Source organism: Acipenser ruthenus, chromosome 6 (assembly GCF_902713425.1).
Source record: "Acipenser ruthenus chromosome 6, fAciRut3.2 maternal haplotype, whole genome shotgun sequence".
In the NCBI taxonomy this organism is placed as follows: Eukaryota; Metazoa; Chordata; class Actinopteri; order Acipenseriformes; family Acipenseridae; genus Acipenser; species Acipenser ruthenus.
In genome coordinates this window covers 19,831,855-19,847,695 of record NC_081194.1, presented here as the reverse complement: position 1 = coordinate 19,847,695, position 15,841 = coordinate 19,831,855, and positions in this window count along the sequence as shown.

The following is a 15,841-nucleotide window of genomic DNA, read 5'->3' as shown; positions in this document are numbered from 1 at the left end:
AGCTGAAACCCTGTTCTGCTGGTACACAAGACACAGGTATCATCAGGGCCGGACTTAGTCTGTGTGGGACCCTAGGCGGGGGCCCTAGGTGGTGAACCCCCCCCCCAATTTAAAAACACAAAAAAACACCCCACACATTATGTCAATAAAACAGTAGGCTACTGCTCACCTTCAGTAATCAAGTAGGCAAGCCATACTGCATGTGTGCTGTCACTTAAGCGAAATAAAAACTGTTTGCAAACGTTATCCTTTTTATATAAATCTAAAATTATATTTGACCGATCTACGGATAACATTTCCCATTTGGATACTGCACATTCAGCTGCAGTTTTGAGTGCTCTTTAATTTTTGCTCTGTAAATTACACTAAAACAATATGCCCAACAAAGCATCATGATGTTTTTTTATCTGAATATAAAAAAACACGCTGCATTTACGAGTGTACTTCTAAACATTTAATTTGTTGCAGATGCCTATTCAGACGTTGATGTGGTGGTCCGTCTTACTTTAATACACACAGTCTCGATTTCATTATCGATTAATAGTAGCCTACTCACTTTAAGAAACGTCACCAGTAAAACTTTAAAAGATGATGCTGCACTGTTCTGCGCCGTGTCTTGGTTTTCTTCGGTGGAATGTAAAGATGGACAGGCTATTGATTAGCCTATCAGACAGCTAACCCTTAGATGTTGCATTTTTAAAATAAATTTCGGTAACGCTTTATATTGCGTGGCATAAATTAATCGTAAATAGATTTTACATATTAAATTAATGTTAAATTCATATTTAATAAATATGCAATAGCTGGTTTCTTGCTAAATGTTAACCAAATGTCGATTGAAAATGTAATTGCATATCATGTCCATTTATATTACGTTTTGTTACCCTTGAAAATATGTAATAATTTCCTATTGTTTACATGTTCTTATTAAAAATACAGTTAATCTGACTTTAATGTTAATGGAAATTAACAAGGAATAATTTAATTTAAATTTAATATACAATTGCATATCTATTAAATATTAATTTAACATTAATTTAATATGCAATTGCATATCTATTTAATATTAGTTTAACGTAAATTTAATATGCAATTGCACATCTATTTAATATTAATTTATGCCACACAATATAAAGCGGTACCTAAATTTCTTATGATCGAGTACACTCACATGAGGACATCCACTTTGTCAGTCAGAAAGTGCAAATTACATTGGTAAGCAGAAATCAGTATTTTGGAGGTGATTATTGTGAAGAGTCTGAATCGGATTCACTTGCTTCCCGAAGCTGTTTTTTATTTGGCGGTTTGTCTAGATACGACAGCAGAGCTCCTTGTTGCCGCTTGACTTGAATTTCTTTATATTTTTTATTTTCCTTTTACAATGGCCCGACTCGTACTAGCGAGGGGCCGACATAATACTCGCGAGTGTTTCGACTCTGAAGACGTCATACAATTTGTGACGCCCGCAGGGCCCCCTTAGGTGTGGGGCCCTAGGCATTCGACTTGCTCGCCTTGCCCTAAGGCCGGCCCTGGGTATCATAATTGCAATTGCTGCAGGTTTTGTGAAAGCAGGAAAGATGTCGGAATAGTTCTGAATAAAAACCCTGCAGGCCTCATCCATTATCTTAAAACCATGATTTTTGAGCATGTGTTTTACTTGTACAAGTTATTGGCCGAGAGTCAACAGGTAAGATGCTCTGATACAGATTACTGAGTTACTCTAATACCAGGGACATGCGCAGTGCTACATGGGATACTGAGAGCCCTGCTGGTGTTTTTTTTTATTTTTTTAAAGAGGGTGCAGGGAGCAGTGGAACCATTTTTACACATTGCATTGCACAAAACTACTTTGTAATGAAAAGGGGATGTGTTGTCTTTTACATCTGTGTTTTAGAAACAAACTGCTGTTACTGTTTTGTGTTTTATTAAAATGACCTGCATATATAATGCAGAATTCTGCGTAAACGTGACCTAGTCATTTGAACTACCCGAGTAAAAATTAAGACACACAACCAAGATCGTTCCAAAAGCTGTATCTTTGGTATGAAGTATTAAGCAACCAGGCAACATCAGTCCCTAGTGAGCAGGTATTCAGTTATGCTGGGCAGATTATAAGCAAGTGCCAGTCATCGCTTAAATAAAAACAAAATGTGGACATTATCATGTTCTTTAACGCAATTCAAATATTATCTCTTGATTGGTTGTTACTCTGACTTGTTATGGATTTAAACAACTTTTTTGGGGAGGGATTTTGCTTTGACCCCCAACTGGTGCAAATCAACACAAAAAAATAATAATTACTACTGTATATGCATAAACTGATGTAAGCAATTTAATATGCATAATAGTTTTTAAAGTGTTACTAGCAATGTTACACAGTAATCCACAGCTCCACATGTATTACTGCATTTTTTTAACCTTTGTTAAAAAAACATAGATGAATCTGCTTTTTTGGAGAACAATATAGGTGCACTCCACTTATAACAGATCAGGTTAGAACAGACCTCCGTTTACAACAAGCAGGTCCCAACCAAACAACATAGGTTGCAATGGGGAATTACAATGGTTAAAATGGACTGACAGGAGCGCAATGTTCCTGATGCTATGCGAAGCGCCATTCTATGCAAGGCTCTCTCGGCCGGGCTGATCTACTCCATCTGACCAGACCGCTCATCTCGGCTCCCCAGTGCTGCAGTCTGCCTTGAAGGCCCCAGCCCAGCCCAGCCCTTTGCCTCCAAGCACTGTATGATGACCTGATCTCTGAGGATACCTGGGCTCAGCCTGCCAGTCTACATGCAGAGATATTCGCTGACATCAAGGGTTAACTGCAGCTGCTGGTCGAGGCTGCCTCAACCATCAACATCAGGCTTGACGTGCAGCTCATCCTGCGCGGATGGCTTTCTTCTAGGTTGTCTTACTAATCTTGCTATGCCCTGTTTGTCTTCTATTCTATAGTGTTGTGCAGGGTGCAGTCTTCTTTCCCCTCACAGGTGTGGGACTTTCTAGCAGGGAGCCAGAGGTACATTCTCTGGGGGGGATATTGATCACTTCCCCCAGCTTCTCAGGCATCCACCATTCAAGCTCTCTCGCCAGCGGGACCCCGGCCACAATCATCTTACCTTTCGCATTATGTGCGCTATTATGCTACGTTTCCAGCTATACTGGACCTTTAGTTCCTCTACTCTCTCAAACTTTGTAATTATACTAACATCTGTTTCCTTAGAGCCCACTCTAAGTGCAGTTGCTGTGTAATCACATGGTCCTGTCTTTATCTTATTTATCTCAACCAATTTCTCTCCGAAGCATAGCAGCGTAACCTGCACAGACATAACTATGAATGCAGCATTTTCTACAGCAGCGCATCGCAGTTTACACAAGCAAAATGAAACTATCTCAGCCAAACAAAAACAGTTTAAGAAAGAAGGTAAGAAATGTAAAATATATATATAATAATAATATGGGTTAGAATATATTACCACACAAAATATGTCTCTCATTAGTTTTTGAGCTGGCAATGCACTTGTGGCTACACCACTCATGCATTGCGGCTCAAAACCAGCTCGAGACATATTATTGTGTGGTAATATATTCTGACCCATGTATTATTCTCTATATTATTCTCTCACGCTGCACTACAACAGCTGTTTCTGAGCAGATTACATCAAAACCACATAGATAGGAAGAACCGTTAACTTTAACATCCAAATCACTGCGTAAAGGAAGTAACCGAGCAGCATCTATTTGACTTGTGATATTGTTGGCCATGTGTAAATAGTCCCTGGTAACCAGGTGCTGCCACTTGACTATTCTATAATGATCTAAAAGTCTCTGTTTTTCTGCTACCATTATTTCATAAAAAAAAAATAATAATACCCCTCCTTCATTTTTTTTCTGTTACTTCATAAAAAAAAACAATATTCTAAACTACAGGAGACAATGGCAAAATGAAATGGTGAACCATATAAAGCATTGAAGAATTCATTCATTTATTTTGATGTTTTAAACATGGTTTAGAAGTTTTTTATGTTTGTCTTTGTTCTCTTCAGAAGTCTAACTTCAGGATCAGCTTTTCTCAATAACCCTCCAAAACACTAAGCTTTTTTGAAAATAAAAACATGTTTTTTTTCCATTCTCCTACATTGTATTATAAATCACAACAGCTGGCTTGTACAAATGATTATTACTAGAACCCAGTCGCTCTCATATGTTATGATGACATTGTTTAGTCAGGGTTTCCCAGTCCTGGTCCTGAGGGACCCCTGTGTCTGCTGGTTTTCATTACTAAGTCAAACACTTAACTATTCATTAGCTTAATTAGACCTTTTTAATTGTTTGCATCTCAACTCTCGACTATACTGGACTATATGGCACCCAATTGTACCTGGTCTTGCACTGAGCTGCTCCATACCTTGCCGCATTCAACTACTGCTCCTAACTATAACTGTATCTTGTATCTGATTTTACTCTTATAGGTAACTGTACTCATGTTTTTTGTATTCGCTCAGATTGGGAAATCATTCTCATCCATTTATCATACTTACTACATACATGCTCTTACTGGACTTTACTCATATTAGCAAATATTTATTATAAGTTATAACTGCTCTTAGTCAAACTTGCTCTTACTTATCATTACTGCATTATTTTGCTCTTAAATGTGATCTCATTGTACTTTCATAACTGCTCTTATTTGTATTATGATATTCTGCTAATAAATAATAATAATAATAATAATAATAATAATAATAATAATAATAATAATAATAATAATAATAAAACAGTTGGAGATTTCAAGTTAACTATACAATTTTATAAGTAACTTGAAATTGGCAACTTTTTAGGATCTGAGAACAATTAAAAAGGTCTAATTAAGCACATTATTAGTTCAATCAAGTGTTTGAATAAGTAATTGAGAACTCACCTGGAATAAAAACCAGCAGACACAGGGGTCTCCTAGGACCAGGATTGGGAAACCCTGACTTAGCTGACTTTATATATTCTCTGTGTCAGCTATTACGCTTTACCATACAGTGTGTAATTGAACAGTGTTTTTTATGCCCATTTGTTACCTGTTTACACTTTAAATGCACAACCACCACTGTATTAGTAGACACAAAGTTGGGTAAAGATGTGACAGCAATTAGTTTGCTCTTTTGCCCTTCTTTTAATAAGTGCATCTAAACCTCAATATAATCAAATTGATTTCCTCACCCAAATGAGCTGTTATATAGAGGTTATGTACTGAATCTTCATTGTGTATCGGTGGGGTAACAACCTCCCAAGATTGTCATGAGTAGAATAATTCAGGTCATAACCTTGTATACCACAATTTAGAAATGCCCTGCACATTTAAAATATACAGTTTAGATTAGTGTTTGCTATTTATGCAATTACATTTACAGTCTGTCTTTCTGCAGAAGGGGCAGATAAATATTGTTATGCATTGCATTATGGGAGATCTCAACAGACAAGCAGAAAGGAAAGGGAAACTGTACAGTAAAAAGTAACATGCCAACAGCAGAGAGAAACTGTGATTTAGGGATTGGAGGGATACTTATCTACAGTTTTACTTGTTTGTGATAGGAGCACCGTGTCACCAGGTTTGAATAGTTTGTACAATTGATTTGTTTATACAGTGACAAAAAATGAATTCCGAAGTGCATAGTATTATGCTGCTTGCATCATTATCGATACAGAGTCCAGAGTGTTATGCTGCCTAACTGTTAGTGCTATTTTTCTGATGTTATTCAGGGAGTTTCAAAATCAGATGATGTCTCATGTTTTTTGTAATGGGTGTCAATCATGGTAGAATTGGTATTGTATAATCCATATCAGTGTTAATCCAAAAGTACATCCATCTGAGAAGTTTAAAGCTATGGGTGATAACCAAGTGATAACCATCACCACCATTATAGAGTGGAATTGTTTCTTCTGTTGTGTGCAGTTGTATAAAATGTGAAACACTCCCCAGTCTATAAAACACAAAGGAGTTATTTATCCCATGAAGCAATAACAGCCTTTGGAACATCACTGTGGTGACAATATTAAAGAACATAGATTGTTTTTTCAAGCATGTAACCAGAAACCTTATTCAACATAATGGTGGATTAAATCATAAAAAGTATGATTTCCTCCAAGTTTACATGAATATGCCAGAGAACAGGGAAATGATGAGGGATATAAAGCTGTGCTTTATGTCTTCATAATTTGTCATTTAACAATCCAGATTCAAACAACAACAAAAAATGTCAATCATCTGCAAAAATGACAATTAGGTAGTAGAAACAGACAATTCCTAATGCAGTGGGGAAAATACTGTATACACCACTCCAGACTTAAAGGGGTTAAATTGGTAACATCACTCTGCTAGGAGGATGGTGTTGCTGTAAGTCCATTAAATATCCTTCTGTGAGTTAGTTAAACATGTCTCACTTTCACATCTGTCAGCATTGCTTTTTTTTCCGAAACTAGCTTTAATGTTCAATGGTTCTCAGCAGTTACAGACATTTACAGCTGAGGTGCACTGAGGCATTAGGAGGTCAGGTGACTTTCCCAAGGTCAGTGAGTTAGTGGCTGAACTGTGATTTCAACCCTGGAACTGGAACTTCTCTGTCCTCTGCTGTATTCATTAGACCATACCACCTCGCTCACGATGATTAAAATCTAATACCATTACTAAGCCCCCCTCATATGTTCCTTCAATAAGTTTTACTGCATTTCACTTTGCAACTTTAATGGTAACCTGCCATTTGACTCTGTCCTAGGTTCTTGTTATCATTGCCTACCAACGTTTCCCCTATTCGCAGCCAATCAGGGATCTCCTACTGTAACAGCCAAACTTAAAGTGTTACTGAACAGGCTGTAGGGTTTACAACACAACACATTGCTTTCCCTAACTTTCTGCTTTGTTGTACATATTCCTGCAATATCTTTTTCAAAATAATCAGCCTATTCAGTAAGACTTTAACACCTTCCTGCAGGTGTGCTTCTGCCATAGAGAGTCCAGATGGTAATTTTCTTTGCCTGAAAGACCATAAGGATATCCTCGACCAAAGCCAATGTGAAGGTCACTCGCATCCAGCTTCTCTTCCACCAATAAAATAATAATACAGAAAGCTACTGAACATGCTCATCCTTCATGCTAATGCTGCATTATACAATGCTGATTTTACACATTTTACCTGTAGAACTTCTGTGCACGTCACCAGATTTGTAATTCTGTATTCTTTATCAGGAGTGTGCAATACTTGGATTGAAGAGCCAGTCACTGTTATGGAAGTATCTGCCAGTGTTGTATAATGGGAGAGGGATTTCTTTTTTGAGTTTATTCAAAGGTTAAATCTTGACGGGGACTACGATCCCACAATTCACTGAAGAGACGTTGTACACATTGTGAAAATTAACACATTTCTATGGAAAGGAGCAAAGTGAAAATCAGGAAGTGAAAGTGAAATGGTTTCATAGCAAACAGATACAAGAAAGGTAAGACAAATAATAGCAGATCAAATATGAGTGGTTTAATCTAGGCAGGTCCTATATATTAATTAGCAGATTGTTATTGATTGGTTTTATTATAACAAATCAAAATATGTTAAAGGCAATTACTGTTAGCACCCCCCTCTTCTTTATCACGCTCTGTCTCATTTGCTTTCTTTCTGCTCTACCACACTTTTATCACATTGCATGCATTACAACATGATCACATGTTATAACTACACATGATCATGCTTTTAATGTGGTATACCCCAATAAACTTAAATGGGTAGATAAAAAAGACTATTTAGGGAAACATAAAATGTATAACCACAGACAAAACTATTTATATCTCCCATTTCTGAAAGTTTATTGAAAGATAACAAAATAATAAAGAAAAGCTTGAACATAATTTCATCCAAAAATATGTCCTAGTCAGGCATGCTTATTCTAAATGGGAAATAAAGTTTCCTAACCCTCCTGAAGAAGATACCAGATAAGGAAGAGATGCAAAAAGAAAGAGTCCCCGTACAAGGTACTGTCTGCTGTGCCTGTTGAGATCCTTCAAATATCTTCAGCGTCTCTTGATTCCTTGGAGCTGTCCCATGATAAACCCCAGTAAGGCTAATAGATAAATACTTTCCCACCCTCTCTTAAGACATTAGTGTAAAAGAACAGTGACTCATGTGAAGTCATTAGAACAAATGCTTTAAGATTATATTTGCTATTTTTGACCCCAATTGACTTAAACAGCTTACATCGTGGTATTTCAAAAACATATTGGGTTCTACATTAATCATCATTAATCATCAACAGTATACAGTACACACTTGTATTACTAGAATTTAAACAATGGGAATTGTTCAAATAAAAAAGTGATATAATGTTTCTTACATATCCATTAGAAGCCATGCTACTTCTCTGCAGCGTCTGAGAAATGTTCCCTTACAAACAAAAAAGCCATAAAAGAATAAACACCTCTGTTATCAACATTACAAAGTCAAGGGTTGTGTGCAGCTGCAGTGAAAACAGGTAATGAAAATAAAAGGATTGCCTCTTTTAGTCACATACTTCATCTTGAAGCAGGATTAGATAAGCACCCAACTCCAAGGTATTTCACTAGTATTTTCCCCCTGTTGATTTATGTATTCTTCTGAGGGAGGGGAGGAAAGGCAATAAGATGAAGCCAGACTGTCCCCTTTGTCAGGGGGAGCTGGGAGGATGCAGCTTCTTCAAGAAGGCGGGTGGGTGTCCATGTTTGCTTAGCATCAATCAGCATGGTGAAAATGATCCAGTAATGAGCTACAGATAAGGCATCCCTTGAAACTACAGCAGAAATTGTCTTTAAAAAACCTACAAAGCAAAGGAATTGATACATACTTTATGATATAAAGCTGAGCACTGTGGGACTTTGGAATATGTAGAGTTGTTTCCAGAACAGTTAGGTGAGTCAGTGGACATTTTTAACTTTGTATTTTGAACACTGCACAAGCATACTGAACATTCATAACTAGCAGATAAAAATATGTCCTGTATAAGTCAAATAAGTACTTGTAATGGACTTTGTTTTGGTAGACAAATGTTTCAGATATTGCCTCCATCAGTTTGTAAACATAGCAACAGTTAAAGATGATATTTTTGTTTGTTTCATGATGCTTTCAGTCTGGATATTATTTTGAAGTCTCATTCCTAATCATCTGGCAGATGTCTTTGCCTTGTTCTGCTTTAGTAACTATTTGAAAAAAACCTGCATGAAAATGAAAACTATGGTATGATGAAAATATTGTGACACTCTTGCAAAAGAAGGAGCGTAAAAGCCAGCCTCAATAAAGTACTTTAGCCAGGGGAAGCAAGGTCAGCACAATGCAACAAACAAATCCTGCCGCCAGCCTCCGTTACAATATTATAACTCAATATATCATTCAAACTACATTTCTTCTTAAATATTTAACCTATCCTGAGAACACACTAAACGTGTCATTTTTAGGAAAGGGTTTTAATTAAATTCTATTCAAAATATATTTAAAAAATGTCATATGAATATATAGAGTATTCCATTCTACAAGATACAGGTGTGTTTAATGAATGGTTTGTGGAGATGTATTGTATAATATAAATCAGTATTGTTTGGGGTTAAAAACATGGGTGAATGTATTGTAAATAACTCCAGGTATTCCAGATGTGGAATAAAATGCAGTGCAAATATCTCGTGGCACCTCTTCATTGGGCATTAAAGGTAGCATTCATGAAATGCCACTATGAGCTTCAAGATCATGTGAACAACACGGCAAACGGTGCTTTTGTGGATGTTAACCAGACTCCCCCTGCCCCCCAAACACATAAGAAGGATCCCACGGCATAAAACTGCAGAGTTATTAAAACCTGAAGTATGGGGTCAATAGGATGCCCTGGTTCCAGCAACTCTATCAGTCTTCTGACTGCAGCCTTGGATAGGATGCCCTGGTTCCAGCAACTCTATCAGTCTTCTGACTGCAGCCTTGGATAAACGATATCGCCTTTTAAACTCCTGTTCATTGTGTGTAACAAATGGATCTTGTAAACAACGATAACATCTGGCTATCATTTGGTCAGACCATACTCTTCGAGCAAACAAAACGTAACCGTAGTCGCCTAACATCTTAGCACCTATCGAATTAGGGAAAAATTGACATGTAGGCTAAAGACAATATGCACCTCCATGATTTCAATTTAGTGACCTTGGAGTGACTAGTAAAAGCATATCATTATCAGGTTTTATTTAATTATATTTCATGCCTTATTAAAAATGAAAAACTCTGCTAAATGTTAGAAAAATATTCTGCATTTTATATATTTGATATCGGTTTTATTAATGGTTTCATTTCAGAAAAACGTGGCTTTAATGAGGTTTCTCATTTTAACTTGAGTTAGTACAGTAACTCTTCTACTTAGTCTAAAGAGTTTGATGGTTTAATTTAGTATTGTATATCAGGAACATCATCTGGAGTTCGTTGCAATTGGGAACATTTTTAATAGGCACCTGGTGACTATCTGGAAGTTCTTGATTCGTTGCAATTGGTGCTGACTAGCATACTAGTTTAGTATAGTCCTCAAGTACTAACCACGGGATCATCCGCAGCTTTTTGTTTGTTGCAATTGACCCATTGTGTTTATTATTGTATTATTGTTTGGTTTGGATGTGGTCTGGCAGAGGCGATGGTAGCAGCTCGTCTTTGTCAGACATCTTGTGAGAATGCGTGGTCGCCAGCGAATTAGTAAACAGAGTTGCTGTTGACCCCGGAGATATAAAAACCTGTGTAGAATGTGACCATCTCCAGTTTGATTGATTAATTTATTGCTAATCTGGAGATGGTCACATGTATAAAAACCTGCAGCTTTTGTTGTTCGGGGAGTGGGGTTGTACAGAGATGAGGTACGTGAGACAGCAGGAAAGAATTAAAATGAAAGTAAAAAGAAAAGTAAACAAATGCTACGCTTGCTGGAAAGCACCAGCACGGTACTTGTTGGTAGTTTGTTTTTGTTTAAACCTTTATTTTGCTCGGTGAGCTGTGTGTTTTTATAAAAGCGTTTTATTTATTTTTGGTTGCAACAAATACGCGCAGCAGCACCTTACACCCACAAGTACCTGTCTGCCTCTGTGTCGCTTCCTGGTCTGGGGATAAGAACATAAGAACATAAGAAAGTTTACAAATGAGAGGAGGCCATTCGTTTGGTTGTTAGTAGCTTATTGATCCCAGAATCTCGTCAAGCAGCTTCTTGAAGGATCCCAGGGTGTCAGCTTCAACAACATTACTGGGGAGTTGGATCCAGACCATGTCATCATTCAGCTGTCCTGTCACATATGTACTAATCCTAAATATGGTTTCTCATTTAGCATGAAACAAAAATAGAGTAACAGAGTATATAACTACAGTACCAGTCTTTGTAGTTTAGCTATGAAAGCGTGATTCAGATTTGAAAATTATGGTACATTAGTGATAAAATGTAATAAAATGTTTGCATCCTTTCTAAAAGGAACAGGTTCTAAGTTACCAATCCTTGTTATGTAATACAATAGCAAAATAAATATTAAGACTTCAGTATTTTATATGGACAAACACAGGGATGGGGTTTTTCATAATCTATTTAATTCTGTGCAACACAACCATTTCTAAAAAGAAAGCCCAGTATGTTTTTGGATCATGTACATCTTGTTTTATTTCTAAACTGGGATAAAAAAAAAAAGTTTAACGATAACGTAAGGTTTGATTCTTCATGTGTTAGGACGGCAAATAACTGACAAAATGTGATGGCCAGGTCTTTAAACATGTTTAAAATCTGAGGCTGCTAATTATAACAGACCCTATCAAAAGAACCCCAATAAGCATTCATTCCAGCTCACATTATTTAAATATAAGATAGCTGAGACTTTTGAAGTCTGAAGAGGAATGAAAAGCTAATTTCACAGTGACCTTTAACCTCCAGATTCTGGATACCCAAACATTGGTTTATCAGTTAGTGGGTTTTCCTCTACTCAATTTAACCACAAATTGGAAAATACCTTCTGTCTGGAAGCAAAGGCTTAGGACAACAGACGTTTATCTAAATAATTAGCATGTTTTCATGAGAAATGAAAGGTGATACACATGTTAGAATATAATAACATCACTTAACCACTTGTGTGAAAGGTTGCAAAATAGCTAATTATTGCAGCTGTTTCTTTTTTCTAAACTAAAAACAAAGTTTTGAATCCATAGTTAAAACCTTAATACTGACAATAATATTTGTAGGTTAATAATGTCAATCCTTTGATGGTTTATACATTGCCTGGCCAGCTGTGGTTGGCTGAACTGAACTATGTTAGGTTAGTGGAAACAGAGATGCAAAGGTGGTATAGTTATAAAAAATCTATATATTATTCCAGTTTAAGCTGTAGTACAGCACTGCTTGCATAACCCTTGTAAAATGTTACCATAGTAAAAGCATAGCAAAGTGTAATAATGGTAAAGTATAGGTGAGCATTGTAATGAATAACAAGGTATGGTAAAGCATATTAATAAACATGGCAAACCAGGGTAAACGATCGTAAATGCATTGCATAACCATGGGGAAAGCATGGAAAAAATGACAGGGAAAGCATGAAAAAAAAGAGTTAAATTGTTTTACTAAATGTCTACAATCAAAAACATACACTGTTATTATTCAAGGGTTTCATCTGCTATACTATTGTGGACAACATAACAGAAATCAACATCCATAACATATGTTCGTGGACAAAATATGACTTACACTGCATATTAACTCATTGGGGAGATGGAAATAATTGAGTTATTTGTAGTAGGAATACCTGTGATCTAGAATAGGCAAGACAAAGTTTATTGTTTCGTCATTGGGCCCAGTGTGTGTATTAAGTAGACCAGGCCTCTCTGGCTTTGCTGTACTCAAGAGAGCCATTAGTTCATTGAACTATGGCCTTCCAGGGACTGGTTGATGGAAAGGCAGGGCTAGACATTAGTAGTAAAGATCTCTTCTGAAATGCACACTCCCTTTTTATGGCTCAACACACATTACAGTGATGGTCTGAAGATTCCTGTTGTCTTTTCACCAGACTTGATAGTTTCTGTCAACTTGATATTTTGGCTGAAGGCTTAACAAATAAAATTATGAAATTGACTCATACAAAAATGTATTTTGCCTACCTGTCTGTCCAACCTCAATAAAGTACTTTAACAATTACCAAAAGAAGGCTATGGCTGTAATTATGTTCATGTATTTCATTTGTTTCTCCAGTTCAGTTTTGGCTTGTAAGGTTGCAACTGCAAAGCTGTTGATTTCAAGGAATGCAGTTATGTCAACTGGCATCTCAACAAAGGCATCTGCAAGATGGTGTTTGTTTGCTCTTAATTCCACAGAACTGTAACAGCTGTCATTTAAAGAGGTGGGAGGAGGTCATTCTTTGTTTAATAATTTTCCAAGAAAGAAAAATGTTGAATCCTCACAAACAGATGACCCTACCATTAAAAGTTCCTGGAACTTGTCCTGAGTGATCAAGCTGCTTTGAAGGATCTGACTCAATTTTACTCCCCATAAAGATAACCACATATGCTATCAACGAGCTGAATGGCCTGTTGTGCCCAATTGTTTATAAAATGATTTTCTGCATTTCCTATTTAATAACATGAAGAATGACAGATGGATAACTAATAATGAGATGGGCTTTAAGGCCACAAATAATGTTGACATAACAGAAATGGACCCTTCTGTACTTTAATAATCAAAACAAACTCAAATCCAATTCTCAAAAGGCTATGCTGTCTTTTATATTAAAATCGTCAATAATATACAACCGGATTAGTGTCAATTGTAATGTAAAATTTGTGACTGTTGGGGTTGAGACTAAAACACAAATTGACTCAGGACACAGTTTCATGGCAATAGCAGTGACAGCCTGGCTGTACGTGTGCAACTATTCCCCAGATTTGAAGCCACTATAGCACCCATACTCTCCATCAAAGGGTTGTCTTGTTATCTAGTCAGAACTTTATAATAAAATTTTTTTTTGGCTTATTTTACATACACTGTTCTTTTCATACACATGACTTATAATATCTTTATACATGTTGCAGGGTTACTTCTTATCATTTTAAGAGTTCTGTCTCTTCACATCCTTTCTACAAAACCAACTTCGTGTTCTGTTTCTGGGGCTTGTATTCAAATAATGCACAAGACGGCACTCTTAAAACAATAAGAGAACAGTGACAGGTATAAAGATGTATAATTAAGTGCTCCTATGGGTGGTATTAATTAGAAAAAAACAAGTGTTTCTCATCTTTTATGTTATTTTGGTTGTCATGCGGTGAAATATGCCTACACATTAGACATACCAGACTCCTGCATGCACTTATTATGGTCTGAATCACTAATTGATCTATATCTGGAAAAAATAAAAAATACAGTATAAGGACATTATTATTTCACAACAAGGAACATTCAATAGGTGAGAGGTTAGATGATGAAGAGGAATTCAGATCACAATACATGTTTATATGTTCACTTATATTTAGGGCTTCTGATTTTCGATAAAAAAATGATAAAACACCCCTGATACAAAAGAATTAAATCGGTGCATATCCAATAACACTGGAAAAATGCTGGAAATGGTTAATCAATTTGTTGACTTGACCCCTTTCCACGTGAAATAAATAAAAAAAATAGCCTACAAAAAATAAAACTTTGTACAGTGCAGATGTGCAGTGTCCCTCCTTCCTGACTTGTATCTCACATTGATTCATTCTGAATACTTAAACCCACCCCAACTACAACTGAGTGGATGAAATTTCTACATTTCTATTGGAGGATTGTAACACTCGTGCAAGATTTAAAACAAGATTACAATTAGAAGCAGAGGATTGTTCTTGCTCGCAAGATTTAAATCTATACTCCAGTTCGATAAGGAGTATTTACACGCTTGTGGAATTTAAAACAGATTTGCAAATTGTGGCGAAATGTAAAAAAATGCCTAAACACACAAAAATCCCAGAAGGATGTGACCATAAGGATTTTGTTGTGGAAGACAGCCAAGGAAAGAAGGTACAATTGAAGTGTGCAAGTACTGTTGAGTTACTATACATATTGTGACAGAAAAAAATGCCCAAGAATTTTGAAAAGTAACCGAAAACAATAATTTCATACAGTATATAAAAGGCCCTGAAAAAAAAAAAAACGGTTTAAATATAACTCGAAAATAGCTAAAATAAGAAGCACTGAAAAATGTAATTAATAAATCCCGAAAAACAGAAGCCCTACTTATATTATAAAATGAAGGGGGAAACATGAAAGTATTTTAAGTGAAGGATTAGTTTTGATTTTTTGTGAAGAACGTGGTGTAATTACAGTCACAGCTCTGTATAGTTTCAATAGAATGGCCTCACTTTGCACTCATCTTAGCTAAAAAGCTTGCTTTGTCTTCAGCCACAAATAGCACTCTTCCTCACACAGAGATTTTTTAGGGTCAAATTGTGTCCAAAATCTGCTGTACTGTTGTAAAACTTAAAAAAAAAAATCCAGTATACCACAGAGTGATAGAAAAATAAATATAGCTGGTTGCCTCATTCTTCAAATAATTAATTCGATTAGGGCTTACAAACTGTGTCTGGTTTGTATTTGTGCAGTTGCTGACCATAAGGGCAGTAACACCCCTTGCTGAGCCTGAGACAAGTGCCTTGCCAATCACTCCTCTGGCTATTATGGGTCTCTGGGTCTAAAATTAGGATGAAGTGTTGTTGACACTGCACAAGTGTCCAGGACCTGACAGACCTGTGGCTTTCTAGAGTGAGGATTTGTCTTGAATGACACCTCTGTATGTCAAATTTCTACCTGGGTGGCAGAC